The sequence below is a fragment of the Gavialis gangeticus genome, unplaced genomic scaffold (genome assembly GCF_001723915.1).
Source record: "Gavialis gangeticus isolate Ggan-Ray unplaced genomic scaffold, GavGan_comp1, whole genome shotgun sequence".
Taxonomy (NCBI): domain Eukaryota; kingdom Metazoa; phylum Chordata; order Crocodylia; family Gavialidae; genus Gavialis; species Gavialis gangeticus.
The window spans coordinates 51,030,798-51,046,777 of NW_017729031.1; the positions used below are offsets into that span (position 1 = coordinate 51,030,798).

A 15,980-nucleotide genomic window follows, 5' to 3' on the forward strand; every position below is an offset into this window, starting at 1 on the left:
CTGTCAGGGCTTCAAAGGGGGGGAGGGGGGGAGTGTGCAAGTGCCAGGAGCCCTGATGGTGGGGCAGGACAGTAGAGAGGCCCATGGCTAAGCTCCATTCCCAACCCTCCCTCCCACAGCTGATGTGGACAGCAGGTGCTGGCTGAGGGAGGGGAAAGGGAGAGGCCAGAGTGAATGTGTGTGCAGCCTTTGACAGCTCATCAAAAAACTCATCAAGTGGCCCTCCAGCCCAAATAATTGCTCACTCCTGATCTAGCCTCATAAGTTCTGCAGAAAGTTGAAATTTAAATACTATTTTTACAACTCTTTCAATGAATGAGCTGTAGAATGAGTAGAATTTCAAAGTATTTAAGATAGATCTTTGTTTATAGGGACAGAATCTTTGGTAATTTCATTTATTGGTTTAAGTTTCCAGTCAATTCCTGTTTAGGTTCTCATGCAATGCCGCAATATTAAGAAGTTTGAAGTCTACTGTCTTTTCTTAATATTTAGATGTATGCAGGTTCAAGCAGAGGCGAATATTATAGAACTCTCTATATGCCAGGACCAGAGCATGGATGGCATGGGTGTTCCTTGGGGGCAAGTAGCAGTGGCACAAGGTTATTTATTTATTTATTTAGTGAATGTAAATCCACAAAGCCAACCAATGGCCTCCTCGTTAGTTGAGTTCAAACTTACTAATCCACATCTTGATTGGTAGAGGGGACATTCCTTGGTAATGTGTGGCACTGTTTGTATCTCTCCACAAGTGCATAATGGGTTAGCACTGAGGCCCCAACAGTGACCGTTGGCTATACAGGGGCTTCGCCTGTCTTGAATCTGTTTAGCAGGAACCACTCTCACTATGATTGTTCAAAGCCAGCAAGTTGAAAAGTGGGTTTGTCACAAGGAACTTATTTGTGACTTCCTGTGATTCCCATCCCTTGATCCAGAGAGCATCTGCAGACAGATCCTGGTCAGGGAGGTTTCTCCATGAGGGGTGTCATGAAGGAAGGCAGGCCTTCGGTGGATTAAACAGGTCATCGTAGAGTGGTAGATAAGGTGCAGCATGAACGGTTTCGACCAACTTTCAGGTCATTCAGTCAACACGTGTGGGGGAGCGATATTTGCCCCACACGTGTTGACTGGGGCACTTTCCTCCACACCGAGCAGCAGCTTCTGTCACCATGGCTCAGCCCTGATGGGTGAACCCAGTCAGCACAGGGCACAGGCTAGCAGCAGCAGCAGGTTATGAGCTGGTGCTCAGCACAGGGGAAAAGCAGACCCCCCTTCGCCATGGCTGGTGCCCCATGCTGCAGATGCTCCAAGCCTGTGCGGGGCTGCCTGTGTCTGCTCTCTGTTGCCACTGCTGCCAGGCAGGAGAGCCCCGTGCGGGCTGTGAGCAGCTGCAGCCGGAAGTGCCAGCTGTGGGGGTGGATTAGTAAGTTTGAACTCAACTAACGAGGAGGCCATTGGTTGCCCAGCTCCCCGTGCTGAGCATCACCTTGTTCCCACGGGCAAGCGCAGGGTCGGGGTTGCGTGCTGCTCCCCACCTGTACCACGGGGCTGGGGTGGAGGCACTGGGAGTGAGCAGGCACATGGGAGCCAGTGGCACCCACACCGATGTCCCGGGGCCAGAGCAGGGCAGCAGGAATGCATGGTCCCAGCCAGCAGGGGCTCTATGGAGCTGGACCAGCTCCCCCCTCTCCCTGTTGGTGCAGCCCAGCCTGGCTCCTACCACCCTGGTCTGGGCCCTGGATGACTGGCACAGGCCCTGTGCTCCTACCCGCCACTCGCTTCCACACCCCCTGCCTCCACTGCTGCTTTCCTGCCCGCCCGCCAGCTCCTGGCTGCACGGCCAGACCATGGTGCTCAGCAGGAGCCAGCCCAACCCTGAGGACAATCCCCGTGGTCCCCTCTGCCTCCCCCCGCTTCTTACCTGAATTTCCTGTGATGGTGCAACCACAAAGAGCCCCATGATCCCAGGCCGGAAACCCATGCCGGGGAGGGTGGCGGGGAGGGGGAAGGAGAGTCGGGTGGGCCCTGCTGTTGCAGGAGCCTGCCGGAGCTTCCCCTGGGTTCTACTGCCCCTGGCTCCTCTCATCTTTGACAGGAGTCACGCGCAGATAAATATTAATTTTCTAAATTTTTAGGGGCCCTGCAGGCAGATAGAATGTCCTAGTGGGCTGGATGTGGCCTGCCAGGCCATTCTATTTTGTCCACCCTGATATAGATGGTAAGTTCTTTTTTGGCACTAGCATTGTAGAGATGAAATATACTGGATACAGTTTTGACAGGACTGAGAGCCGCCATGTGGCACCATAGTCTGCCAGCTTTATCACATCTTTGTTCAGGGTCCAGAGTGCAGAAAGATGGGGCTTGAGTGCTGCAGCAGATGTCATCAGCATAGATGAACTTGTGGGATGTGGTTGCTGGTAGATCATTTATGTATAAGTCGAACAAGGTGCACCACAGCTACTTATCCCTGGGGAACAAATGGCTGCACTCATCTGAATGTAAACAAAGATCAACAATAATTTAAGATAGGGAGACAATGACATTTGTGATAAGGGATGTAAAAGGACAACACTGGTTTTCAAGTAGTGTAAAGACATCAACAATTAGATGTTGTGCATCTGAAGGCCATGCAGAAAAGGCTGTGGTAGCCTGAGCAAAAGTGACATTGCATAATTAATTCCCAGACTTCTACCTCAAATTCATAACCATTCAGTGCAAAGCAAAACAAAGAAACCCAGACACACTAAAACAGAAAAATCAAGATTTGTTGCCCAAGAGACATAACCCATAGAACTTTGGCCTTATCTAGAAAACATTAATTTTGTAAGGATTTCTGGGCCAGGGGAGGAAAAGGATGCCGGGTCTCCAAAGGGTTAATGCTGACACATAGAGCATGTCCCAAACAAATCCTAATGGCAGACAGTAAGCATGTCTGAATTTGGTCCCATTTGGAAAGTTATTAGCATTAAGTCTTCTCAACAAGGACTGGTGTAATAAAAATGATGAATCTGTGTCAGCAATATGTATTAAGAAAACAACAACCGCAGAACCAGGTTTGGATTGCTCATATATGGTCCTGGCATATAGAAAGTTCACCTCTGCTTGAACTGCATACATCTAGACATTATGAAAAGATGGTAGACTTCAAACTCCTTAATATTAATACTCCAGGGTAGTGGGCAGAAACAAGTGAGAAATAGAATGCAGGGTTCAGGTTTTGCTTTAAAGAGCTGTGAAAATGTTTTCCATCCAATTAAAATTGAGTATTTTTTATTGCATAGGAATTGTGTGTCAAAATGGAACATTAAATAATTTGAGACGAGGACTACACCTTGTGCTCGAGCAACTCTAATCGAATGTTCTCAGTATTGAAAGATCCAAAAGGCAAAATATTAGGTCACGGTACTCCTAATGCAGGGGTATTAAACTCATCCTGATCCACAAGCTGGGTGAGAGGCATGTGCCTGTTTGTAAACTATCTTGGGCTCAGAGACCAGCCCCACGTGCAGGACCAAACACTCAGGGCTGGTCTAGCACTGGCATCGCATGCTGTGACTGTCCCAGACCAGCCCTGCACACAGTGCATGAGGCTGGTCCAGGGCTCATGCAGTGCATGAGGCCAGTCTGGCATGCACTCCACATAGCACATGGGGCTGGGTTTGGCATGGGCTGCAAGTGGCATGTGTGCTGGTCAAAGACTTCCAGATAGTACTGCAGGCTGGATCATAGGGTTCCATGGACTGAATCTGGCCCACAGGACAGATTTTTGACCCCTATCCTACTGCATTCCTTGTACTCTTAGGAAGACATACAGATTAAATCAACAGAAAGTCATAATTTAAAACTAAAAAGTAAACATAAATATGTAACTATTAAACTACTCTTTTTCCAGAAAGTGAAGAAAAAACCAGAAAATAAGATTTAAGATAAACCTGAAAAAAATTGGATAAGATAGTTGGCAGAGGGGTGAAGATCACAAAAGGCTTAAAAACAAACATTTCAGAGCAGGTTAAATGATAATTTTAACATATCTGCCAGATATGTAACTAGATATTTAAAGGACTGATTGTGTTGTCTTTACTTCATCAAACTCCTTTGGACTCCAGTGGTAGTTTGCATAAGTAAGGACTGAATGAACAGCTGATTAAAAGAGAAATTCAGAATATGTTCCTCAATTAGAAAAAGACTTCTTGATGACCCTTGGAGTCTCAGATGTTCTGACATTAATTATACAAATTTCAAACCTATTATGTAACACTTGTAATAGTAGCTTTCTAACAAGTTGGAGGGAATATATTGAAGTCTGTCATTAAATAAAGCATATTACCTATTATATCTATCTATCTACAGTAAAAGCTTTGTTATCTGGTACCCATGGAGGATGGAGGGTGCCGGATAAAATATGCCGGGTAACCGAGCGGCCTGAACAGGAGTCTTTGCCTGTTTCGGCTGTCACTTGCCCCACTGCATTGCTGCTTCTCCCACGGGACGACCCGCACAGTGCATGCATCTATCTATCACTGTGCTTAGGGCAAGAGGCTTAACAAATCATTTACCACTGATTGCGTGTAAAAAGATAGCATTAGTTTTCAGTCAAAAGTTATATACCAAGTCTTTGAGTTTAATGATTATCAATATCCTGACAGCCATTACACAGATATATATAAAAATAAAGCTAGGTCAGACTCTGATAGGCATATTAGCACTTGGCAATCTCATCTCTCTACTGGACCTTCATAGTTCCTCAAGTCCTGGGGTGTGCTCTGAATTATATCTTGTTCTGACAAAACTTCTCAGAATATAAAAGTAGCCCAGCTGCCATTGTAATACTTCATATTTTAACCAAGAATAAGACACTTCTTTGGAAAGACTCCCTGGTGTGCCAGAGTCAGGCTCTGTGACAGACTACCTTTAGTTTAAAGAGCAGTGATAAATCCTTATTTTGACCTACTAGGCATGGGCAGATAAGTGAATACCAAGGGAATGTATACCAGGGCAAGGGTATTATTTAGAAAAATCACAAATATCTTTGCTGTCTGTAAGTATTTCTGCTACTAGTATAACAGCTGAGAAATATTACATTATTAAGTGGAAAATGAACATTTGGCTTAGGTACTAGGATTCTTAATATTCTTCTGTTCACAAGGCCACATTCTGATCTCCGTTACATTAGTCAAATCCTGGTAGATTCTATAATACTAATAGATTTATGCCCCATTCACACTGAACTGAGATCAGAATCTAGTCCACTGTCTCCTAAATGAAGTAATTTAACACAGTCATCAATTTTAATTCTTTTAGGATAAATTAAAAATGTGATTTGTTTGATAAACATGCACAGCTGTTGTGATATGTTTATATACCATACTGGGATTAATGGATTTACTTAACGTTTGAGAATGCCTTGTGTGTTTATACACTTAAACCTCAAATTCAGCCACGAGCAACTGTGCTGGCTGTGCTTATGACTAGATGCACTATTCATTTTCTCACCTCGCACCCCAGCTACTGCTACTAACAAATCAACAGAATAATGGGCGCTTCCATGAAACAGGCATGTTTTAAACATTATACTCTCTCAATGAACTTAGAACTTTAGCATCAAGAACGTCTTTATATATAGCTTGCATGACTAAAATAGGCAGAATATTCACATTTTTCTTCCTTTCATTGAAGGAGCAATTAGATGCAAGGCTTGATTACCTAAGGGTTTAGCTTCTGCTCTGATAATTCCCAAGAGTCAAATCATGATGAGTCACCCTTCAATGTGTTAGGATCTAAATGAACTAGATGTGTCGAAATATTTAAGCTCCTAGTTAGCCCCTAAGGATTTTATAGATATTTGCCTATCCATAGTGTGTGCACATCTCTTATTAAAGCTAATGGGAGTTCTGTGCATGTGTTTAGGGGCTACAGTTACTGTTCAATGCCTCAAGAAAGATTAGATTCAGTTTGAGAGAGATATAAAGAAAAAAAGCGTTCCAGAATTACTTTATTTAAAACGTAAACATTAAACAGTTAAAAGCCAATTTTCTATCAGTTCAGTTCATTGTTAGACTATCAAAAAGATGTTGTCATTTAGATCTGCAGTGGGAAGGGGGAAAAAAGGGTGTAGTAACAGATGTACTTAATAGATATTCCAGTGACAGAATCAACTGGACGAAGCAACTGGTATTGCAACTTTGTATTTTACATAAATATAAATACTTTGACAAAATCCCCCAACGACTACTAAAGTTAGCAAGCACCTTTTCATTAAGGCATTAACAGTGAACCTATGAACTGTTAAGGCTTTCAGACAACAGTGCTAGCCAAAACCACGCACCTCTAGCAGCATTAGAGCTTTTCATTAGATTATAAAATCAGTGCAATATATTTTATTCTTCCAACACAATCACATTTCCTTATAATAGTAAGTGAAGTGATAAGCTAAAATTATTTGAACAAAAAGCATCACTAAGTTCAAATGACAACTTAATGATTTTTTTAAACAAAGATGTTAGATAAAGAAAAAAAATAAGGAGCAAAGGAAAAGGAAAAAGGGCAAACTATGAAGAATTTTCTGGCATTTTCCTCTACTTTGGTTTACAAATGCCTTATGAATTGGGAAGATGTTAAGGATAGTATTCTAACATACAGAGCTTTCACTTTTAGATATTTTGACTGAAGCATGAAAGCATAATCACAAGATCTGTAACAAATTAATCCTCAGAGGACTCTTGAAAGAAGAGCACATTCTAATTTTTGACGTCCTTAAAAAAAGCGAGAGTCTGCCTAGCGAGTGGCCAAGCTTTCCAAAGTACTGTGAGTCTTACTGCACCAAAGTGATTAGCCTGCATGCAGCCTATGCTTCCCAAAGCTAGCTAATAACCTTACCCTCTTCAAAAAAGGAATTCATATGTGGCTTAACATGAATCCTTTCAGTTAAATTCAGTCTAAAATTAAGTTTAGTCTGCATAAAAGATTTTCTCTCACACCTCACCAGGCAAAGAAACTAAGATACTATTCATTTAATGAGGCTGCAATTATGGAGGCAGAGATTCATGAGAAACGGCTGAAGGGGTGCAGGAGTCACAAAGCCCAACTTGCAGACAAGAAAATGAATGACATAATATAACAGTATAACCTGCGGTAAGCACAGACAACTAGTTAAAAGACAGTCTGCAATACAATCAGGTAACAATTATATTTTAGGTTGCTAGCTCAAGGAAGTAAAAGGTAAGGGGAATTTCGTACTGTGGGAGGGAAATGAAGGAAGAATCACCTCTGTGTTATGAATACTAGTGTTTCATACTGTCTTGACCCAACAGCACCAAGTATGGGGCTTGTTTTTCCTCTTTTATGCAGAGTTGGATGTGCCACTGCTGATGTGTCACTTTTGGATTCCCTTGTGGTAGAGCATACTTACTGCTTAACCTATTATATGCACAATAGACCTCAGTAGTTAAGAGGAGAATACAAACCACAAGACAAAGGAAGCAAGAGCGACAGTCAAGGCCAGAAACTAGAGTCATGGTCCTATGTTGTCTGACACCTTTTTCTCTAGCAGATATGCATCATCAATATATCTGAAGATGCAAGCTCTGTAAGGTTATGAGACTACTGGCAGCTGGCATTTCTACTCAGAGGATGTATGAGTCCAGTTTTTTGGCTTTTGAGGAGGATGGTGCTGGTGGACTGAGGCAAAGTCAGACTCTCTGTAGATCAGGGGCTGACTGGGATAAAAATGCTTTTTTTTAAGGTTCTGAGACCATCTGATACATTGAATTTGGTTCTAAATATCTTGCTACCAGAAGAATACATAAAAGAGGAGGAAACTCAGAGAACAAGTTAACTCAGTTGTAGAATTAGCTTACGAGGAAGATTTTTTATAAAACAATCTGTGTTTAAATGAAGAGAATTTAAACAATGTGTTTGCAACTCTTACTATTTTCAAATAAAGTATCTAAAGAATATCATAACCATGAAGGGTGACAGGAATTATTAACATAGCATAATGGGATATACTGCATTTACCTGAATCCAAGATGAGGCTTTCCCCCCTCATTTAACATGGTGGGGAGAAAATCCCCTTGTTCTGGATTCAGATACAAGCCAGTGGGGAAAGGAAAGGCACATGCTGCAGCTCAGACTCTGGCCTTGACCCGGGGTCACAGCCGCAACTGCTGCCCACCCCCAAATCTGCCCCCTCACTTCCTCTGCCCTTCTGCTTTCCTCTTCATAGCCTCATCCACCTTGTTCTAGCAGGGCTCCGTCACTGCTCCAACCTGGGGCAGGAAGCACATATTTGCTGCAGCCCAGCCCAGCCTGACAGCAGCTGCAGGGCCTAGCACCGCCCAACCCCATCGCTTGTACCACCCTGCCATTTCTTGCCCTGCTGTAGCAGTGGGGGAATTTAAGACCACCCCCAATAACTAGACATTTTATAAACATATAACTTTTCCATGTATAGAATCTAATTACTGGGGGTCATCTTAAATTCAGAGCTGTCTTGAATTTGGGCAAATACAGTAAACAGAAGTGTTTAGATGAAAAGTTAAGAGGAAAATGTGGGAAAAGTAGCAGTGGGAAGAGGGGGACAGAATCCTGATGCTAAAAAAAAAGTTATGGGGAAAAAGGAAAAAGAAGATATATACCTATTAAATATAATATATTTCAAAATTAGACCGTCCCCTAGAAAAATCTAGGGAATAAAACAGTACTACCAGGGAGTACTTCCAGGCTAGATAGGCTAATTGTGTCTCAGTCTCTCATTTTAAGTTGCCATGACTGAGATAGTGATATTATTTATTGCACAACACACCTTGCAGTGAAACCACTGCAAATTTGGTCTAGTATATGGGTGAGGTCATCATGCTCGTCTTTAAATACAGTCTTCTACTTAAGTGTGTGGTTTTCAATCCCGTATTCATTAATTCTTGGAAGATGAAATCCAGAGGAAATCCAGATAAACAAAGATATTTTAAGATGATACTAAGAGTGCTCAAACTTATGTGGATGCATCAGATGTAGAACAGAATTATTTCAGGAGATGGCCAACCCACAGCATGCATGCCACAGGTAACATGGACAGGCTCTGGCCACACACAGGAGCTCATTTCTACCTTTATAAATTCCTCCGAAATTTTTACTGGTAGAAAAATAGCCCTGGAGCTGGAGCATACATGTGTCCCAGACCTCTGCTTGAAAAGCTCCACAAGCAAGTTCTCTAGACAGTATCAACTAGAAGACTGCTCCGTGGGCCAAGCCCCACCTTAAGGGGAGCCCAATGATTGATGGCCTGCCCTCTCCTGTGCCTGGGAAGGGGACAGGTTGCCAACTGGTAGTTGGCAACTGCTGGACAGCAACAGCTGCTGCAAACAGATCATGAGGGGTTTAAGCCCTTGGAGAATATCCTGCCATCCCACCAATCAGCTGACTGGTAGGAAAAGAAGGAGAATTTTCCCTTGCAGGGTCTGCACCGGTCCCCCTGACAGTTTGCCCCTGGGCAGGCTATCAGGGACCCAATGTTCTCCCTCCCTCTCCCTTGGAGGGTGGGAGGGGGAGCAGAGGACAGTGGGATGCTTGGTGTCCTCCATCCTGAGAGAACCAGACAGCCATTCAAGTTAGATCTGGAGGAGGGATATCTTCGTTGTAGGTAATTGATCAAACTTCTTGCATAAGAGCCAGTTCTCTTCTGTGAGAAAGAAGCCCTTGAACAGCTGTAGAGCTCTCTTTTTGTTCTGGGAAAAAGGCTTTTCTTCTGGCAAAAAGCTAATGTTTGTGGCCTCTGAGCATCATTCATAGGATCGGAGAAAGAGCAGACAACACGGTGACAGACAAGACTAGGAGCAGAAGCAAAGCAACAGATTGGGCAAGGAGCAGAGGGAAGGGAGCAGAGCAACATATTGGCTAGGGGAAGGGTGTCAGAGTGGCACCTGCAAAGGATATGGGGCTTATTTTGTAGCACCACTACCAAAAATATTGGCCTCCATTGGATTAATAATAATATAAGTTATTTATTTATTCAATTGGCTCATTTGTATATATCGGATGCCTCGGAAGGAAGCTTTTGATTTGATTATTTGGTGACAAAATGATGTTGCTTGGTTTCCACCATCATGAAGCCAATGGATGTGTCACTAAAGTATCTAATATGTGATCTCACTATAGAAAATGCCCTCTCTCATGAAACATTCTAAGTTATATACCTCTAAGTAATATCAGCTGACATAGGATCATATCATTAATACAGTGATGCACCCTATTTCCTTTGTTCCAAAAACACTACCAGCATTTTTGAGCAGGAAGGGGAAAATATATTTTAACAAGTAAGCACCTGGAGTTTTTAGAACTTAATTGAAACTCACCTATAGCTGATTAACTAGTAGCCTAAAGCAGTTACAAAAGCTACTTATCTAATCGTACCTACTAGTACAGTACAGGGATACTAAAATATTTTCCATGCGTTTTTATGAAGTCTACATTAACATTCAGCTATTAATGAGATGCCATCAAGAACAAAACATAGCCCAAGCAACATGACTTCATTTTCTTTGAATCTTATCATTTATGAGCATCACAGCGTTGCTGGAAGAAAACTTAGTTAATATATATTCACTTTTCCCCCAGACTTCAATTGCAAAATTACATTTCAGGTGATACTCAAGATCAGCCAAATACTTTTAACATTACAGTCTCATGAGCATGTAAAAGTACCTCAAACAACCAAACAGACACCCATGACTGATCACAGAATCTGCCCTGAGTAGAATCTGAATTCTTAGGCAGCTTCCTTAATATGAAACGTTCTCCCTACTGACATCTTTGAAAAAACAATGCTACTGTCAACAAGAACGGTAACCTGTCAATCTTAGCAATGTCAGAAACCGTAAGAATATGGATTTTTGCTTCTCTACAGAATTGTAGAGAAGCACAGTTCAGCGCTTCCTGTAAAAGTCTGTTAAGCGAAGCAAATCCAGCAGCACTCAGGAAGTAAAACATGTTGGTGGTTAGCAGCAAACATTCTGGAAGGCTACATACCAATTGATTCCCTGTAACAACTTTTACTCATGTTTGCAATTTCCACTTTCTGCAGCAGTCTTTGTTGACTGCAGTTCCAGTATCCTTTCAGGAGCTGGTCAGCATACAAAAAAAAAAACCTGTCTAACCCAACATTACTCATAGGCATCCCACCCTTTTCACCTCCACAGCCTCTAAGATTTATTAAGAACTACAGGAATAGCAAGTTACACAAGGTTTTCAAAAAACTTCGAGTTTTGTTCTCACTCATGTTACAGAGACTGAATTTTCTGCATGCTTCAGCTGAAAAGTAGAATGTAATTTATCAGCTGCTCTCAGTACGGAAGCTAATGGAATTGGTTTCTCTGTTGAAGCAAGGTTAACCAAGACAATCTCCCTGCTGTAGCCCTCCCTCCCCCAACAGATTATTTTCAAAATAAAAAAGGCAGTATCAAGACAGGTGCAAAGAGTGAGGTTCCTAAACAAATGATTCATCCATCACACCTAAACTAATAGTTTTAAACTATGGCTTCTAGCTTTGAACTATAGATCAAATTAATTCCTGGGGTAACTATATTGAAGTCAATAGAACAAAAGTTGCTCAGTGTAGTGTAATTAGACATGTTCCAGGAATTCAAACAATCATTCAGTTCTCAGCTGCAGAGAATGTAAAACTATTTCCTATTTTCTTCCTGGAAACACAGCATTTAAGAAATGCATACCTATAAAATAGATTGACTGCATAACCCCCAAGTTTACTCCTGTCTTTCTGAAGTAGGGTAGTCCTTCCATAGTACTGTTAAAATATGAATTTGGGGACAGGAATATTCCAACATCTGGGCAGGTTTTTAATACTTTTCCACAGAGCTCAAAATGGATTATGGAATACTACACATCTACTTGTTAACGAGCCTTTTTGGTAAACTTCTATGCAACATTTGGTTGTTTTTTTTTTAGAAGGGGACTGTAACAGAGGACCCAGACCTCTGTTATGTGGGTGTAAGGGGAGGAGAGGGAACTGTGGCAGGGAGCCAGGAAGATGGAGCCAGCTCAGCTGGCTGTGTGGGGCCACAGCTGCAGGAAAGCAGGCTGGCCCTTCAGATTCACAGAAGTTTAGGGATGAAAGGGATCTTGGGAGATTTTCAGGTCCAGCCCCCCTGCTCTGGACAGGAAAGACTGCTAGGGTCAAACAACCTCAGCAAGGCGTGAGCCCAGCCTCCTTTTGAAGATCTTGAGGGTAGGTGCCTGCACCACCCCTGCTGGGAGCCTATTCCAGAGTCTGGTCACATGAACTGTGAAGAAAATTTTTCCTTATATCCAGTCTGAAATCTTCTAGGAGTTTATGACCGTTATTCCTGGGTTTCCCCTGGGGTGGTTTGGTAAAGAGTTGTTCACCTAGCTCAGGGGTGGCCAAAATATGTGAGGCCATTCTATCCGGCCCACGAGGCCCCTAAAAAATTTAGAAAATAAATATTTATCTGCCCTTGGTTACTGTCAAAAATGACAGTACTGAGGGCAGTAGGACCCAGGGGAAGCCTGGCAGGCTCCCATAACAGCAGGGCCTACCCGGCCCTGACCCCCACTGTGGCTGGTGTCCCTTGCTGTAGCCATTTGCAGCCCACATGGGGCTGCCTGTGCCTGCTCTAGAAAGCCCCGCGTGGGCTGCAAGCGCCTGCAACAGGGAGTGCCAGCCACGAGGCGGGCAAGGGGCCGCTTTTACCCGTGCTCAGCACCAGCTTCTTCCCTGCTGGCGAGCAGGGGGTCAGGGCTGTTCACTGCCCCTGCCTGTACAGTGGGGTTGGGGGGCCCTGGGAGTGAGCAGGTGCAGGAGCACAGGGCCCCAGACTGGTGTCTCGGGGCCAGTGCTGGTGGGGCCCAGAACAGGGTGGCAGAAGCACGGGGTCCCAGCTGGCAGGGGCTCTATGGAGCTGGGTCATCTCCCCCCCTCCCTGCTGGTGCAGCCCAGCCCGGCTCCAAAGACCCCTACCAGCCTGTGCCCCACTTTGGGCCCCACCTGTGCTGGCCCTGGGACACTGGTCCCAAGACATTGGGACACTGGTCCCAAGATGGTGACCAGGGGGCAGGGCACCTGTCAAGGGGAGGCGCAAGTCATGCAGCCTTCAACAGCCTGCCAAAACTGGGTAAGCGGCCCTCCACCTGAAATAACTGCCTGCCCCTGGCTTAGCCCCTGATGCTCTCTCCTGATACATCTGTAAGCTGATTGACAGGGAAAACCCAGTATGATCAAAAGGGGGTGTAGCTTCCAGGCATATAAACTTGGGGCCTGAGACAAAGCAGGCAGTCTGGCTGTGCATGCTGAAGGGCAAGGTGCTCCTCAGGGAGATGCATGTAGTAAATGGACTAGCAGGCACCCGAGTCGTTCCCTGGAGTTGTTCCCTAATGACCCAGAGTTAGGCAGATTCTCCTGTTGTGCTTTTCTTTATGTTGTGAATTAGGCTTTACACCAGTGGACTTGACTGTGGCTACCGGGGAGGTCTGCAAGCCACAGAAGGGTTCCTGGTACAGCATTCAGCATAAGGCAGCCAAGATGGGGTCAAGGACCAGAGGGCTGCAGAGGTAAGTGGCCTGGCTCAGGATCAAGGACCAGAGGAGAGAAGTAAGTGGCCCAGTCTGGGGTGAGGGACCAGAGGCTTGAGGGCAGAGACAACGAGGGCAGCCCAGCCTGGGGTCAGGCACCGTGAGGGTTATGGGATAGCCTAGAGCGAGGGCCAGGGGCTCAGACACACAGAGAACACAAGGCTGAAGCTAAAAGAGCTGGGCCTGAACAGGTTGGCCAGGACTGGAGGCATGCAGCCAGAGGAAAGGGAGGCTAAAGGCAGGAGGGCTGAGGCCTCTACAAGGGATGGAACGGTGTATAGAGTAACATCTGCAAGGAATGGGCATGGATGTAGCAGCAGGAGGAGGCCAAGAATTTAGCCTCTAAGGTGGGTAGGACATTAGGACGTGAGGAACTGGTATGGAGCACCTTGGGTTCACCAGCCTCTGAGGGCAGCTTCCCTTCATCAAATTTTACAACAAGACATGGTGGGCCAGGAACCAAGGTGGGACCCTGGGAAGCAAGGGCAAAAGTCAGGCAGGGTCAAAGTAACCACTAGGGGGCATTAGGGAAACCCTTGGTGCCTCACCTGTTACAAGACTCAAGTTTGACTTTGAATGATCTTTTTTTTAATTAAGGCAAAACAAAGTTTGCATGATATATCTATTGGTAAGATCTAAAGCATCAAGCTCTGTTCGCAGAGATCAATATTCTATGACCATTTGGAAACTTTAAATGCTGCACAGATGAACAGACTCAGAAGTTAGTACTATATTATAAAATACTGCCTACTAAATGAAAGACACATATAATGCTAAGAACATTTTTGCAATATTCAAAAGAAGGACTTGCATTAAAGTTTACCATGCAGCAGTACTACTATTTACAATTACTGCAATTATGATCATCACAACACTTCAGTATAAAACTGTTAAGCATCCAACACTTACACAAAAGGCTTTTCCTGCAAATGTATCACAGTGTTACCAATCTCACATACAGGGAAGAACAGAGATAAAGGAGATCCTCAAAGTATTAAAAATTCAACTCGGGTGCAGTTCGAAGAAAAGTATAAAGCAAGCTAATCGGTTTCTGTTACTGTCTGGTTGAATAATATCTCAGTTTACCCAAAAGGACGACCATAAAGCTCACTGGACATTCAAAGTGGGCAGCTTCACAGTGATGGAAAGATTCGACTAACCCAGGAGAGAGAACACAAAGTCATTTAAAAGGTTGGTAACTTTGTTGTTCTGAACAGGAACTAAAACTGAACGCAAACATGGTGACTAAGGAGGTATATAGTATATCAGCATTCAAAGAAATAGTACCATATATAATGGCTAATACACAATATTTCACACAAAAAATGTGTGAATTTTGTTTTTTCTCAGGGGCACACTTCCCACCCCTCCAGTCTGTAGGGGATGGGAGGCATAAACAGAACATTGCATCAAACTTTGTTTGAGAGATACAGCTCTCTTGCAATCAAACAGTTAGTTTGTTCTGCTCAAATCTAAAGAGAACTGACCACTCAGAATCTGTGAGTGCCCAGTACACCTAGTGTAAGAGGAACTAGTTGCCAATTTTACACAGCAAATTTAAACTCAGGGAAAATTTCCATTTCCAGTGTGTCTGCTTGGAAGCATGCTGAGCAAGGATGGCTTTCCAAACCTCTTCAGCATCTCTGTATTCCCTCACAAAAACATCTACTAACACAACACCTTCTGGAGAATGCAGTGTCCATGCAACACTATTTTACAGGGCCCAGTGCTCCTTAGAAGATGCCAATGGCCATTGCAAATGAGTTGCCTGTTCATGGAAATGGCTGCTGCACAGATTGCTAAGAGACAAACTTCTCCAAGTTCCCCAAAAGCTTCTGTGACCAAAACACATTTTTAGGAGTTAAAAAATAATTCAGTTTCCATGTTTGTTCATTAGTTAACTTCTCTGGAGGACTTAAAAGGACAGCTGTTAGTTAGCCCCATGGTGGTGGTAGAGTTTTTCATGCTATATGCTACTGAATACTGGAGGGAGGCCAAGCAGCCATCAGTCTGACTTTCAGTCTCAGGAGACTGGGACTGGATTTGAGCTACAGAAGTGAGAAGTTTTTGTATTCCCTGAAGTAGTCTCTCTGCCATCCAATCCCTCCCCACAGAAGCACATTGTCATTAGTGGCTAAATAAAAGTCTCGTCAATAGGTAAACACCGGCCCTTTCTAGCTTCTTAACACTGGCCTAATATCTAACCTAAACTTCCCTTGCTGCAACTTGAGCACATTGCTCCTTGTTCTGTCATCTGCCACCACTGAGAACAGCCTAGCTCCGTCTTCTTTGAGACCATGCTTCAGGTAGTTGAAGGCTGCTATTAAATCCCATCTCCGTCTTCTCTTTTGCAGAGGAAATAAGCCCAGTTTCCTCAGCCTCTC

The 15,980-nt window shown here is 43.9% G+C and overlaps 1 protein-coding gene across 1 annotated transcript in view; it reads right to left on the reverse strand.

The window, feature by feature from the left end:
* Window positions 1-15,980, reverse strand: part of STK39 (serine/threonine kinase 39) — a 317,667-nt gene that overhangs the window by 36,275 nt on the left and 265,412 nt on the right. The window lies entirely within an intron of this gene.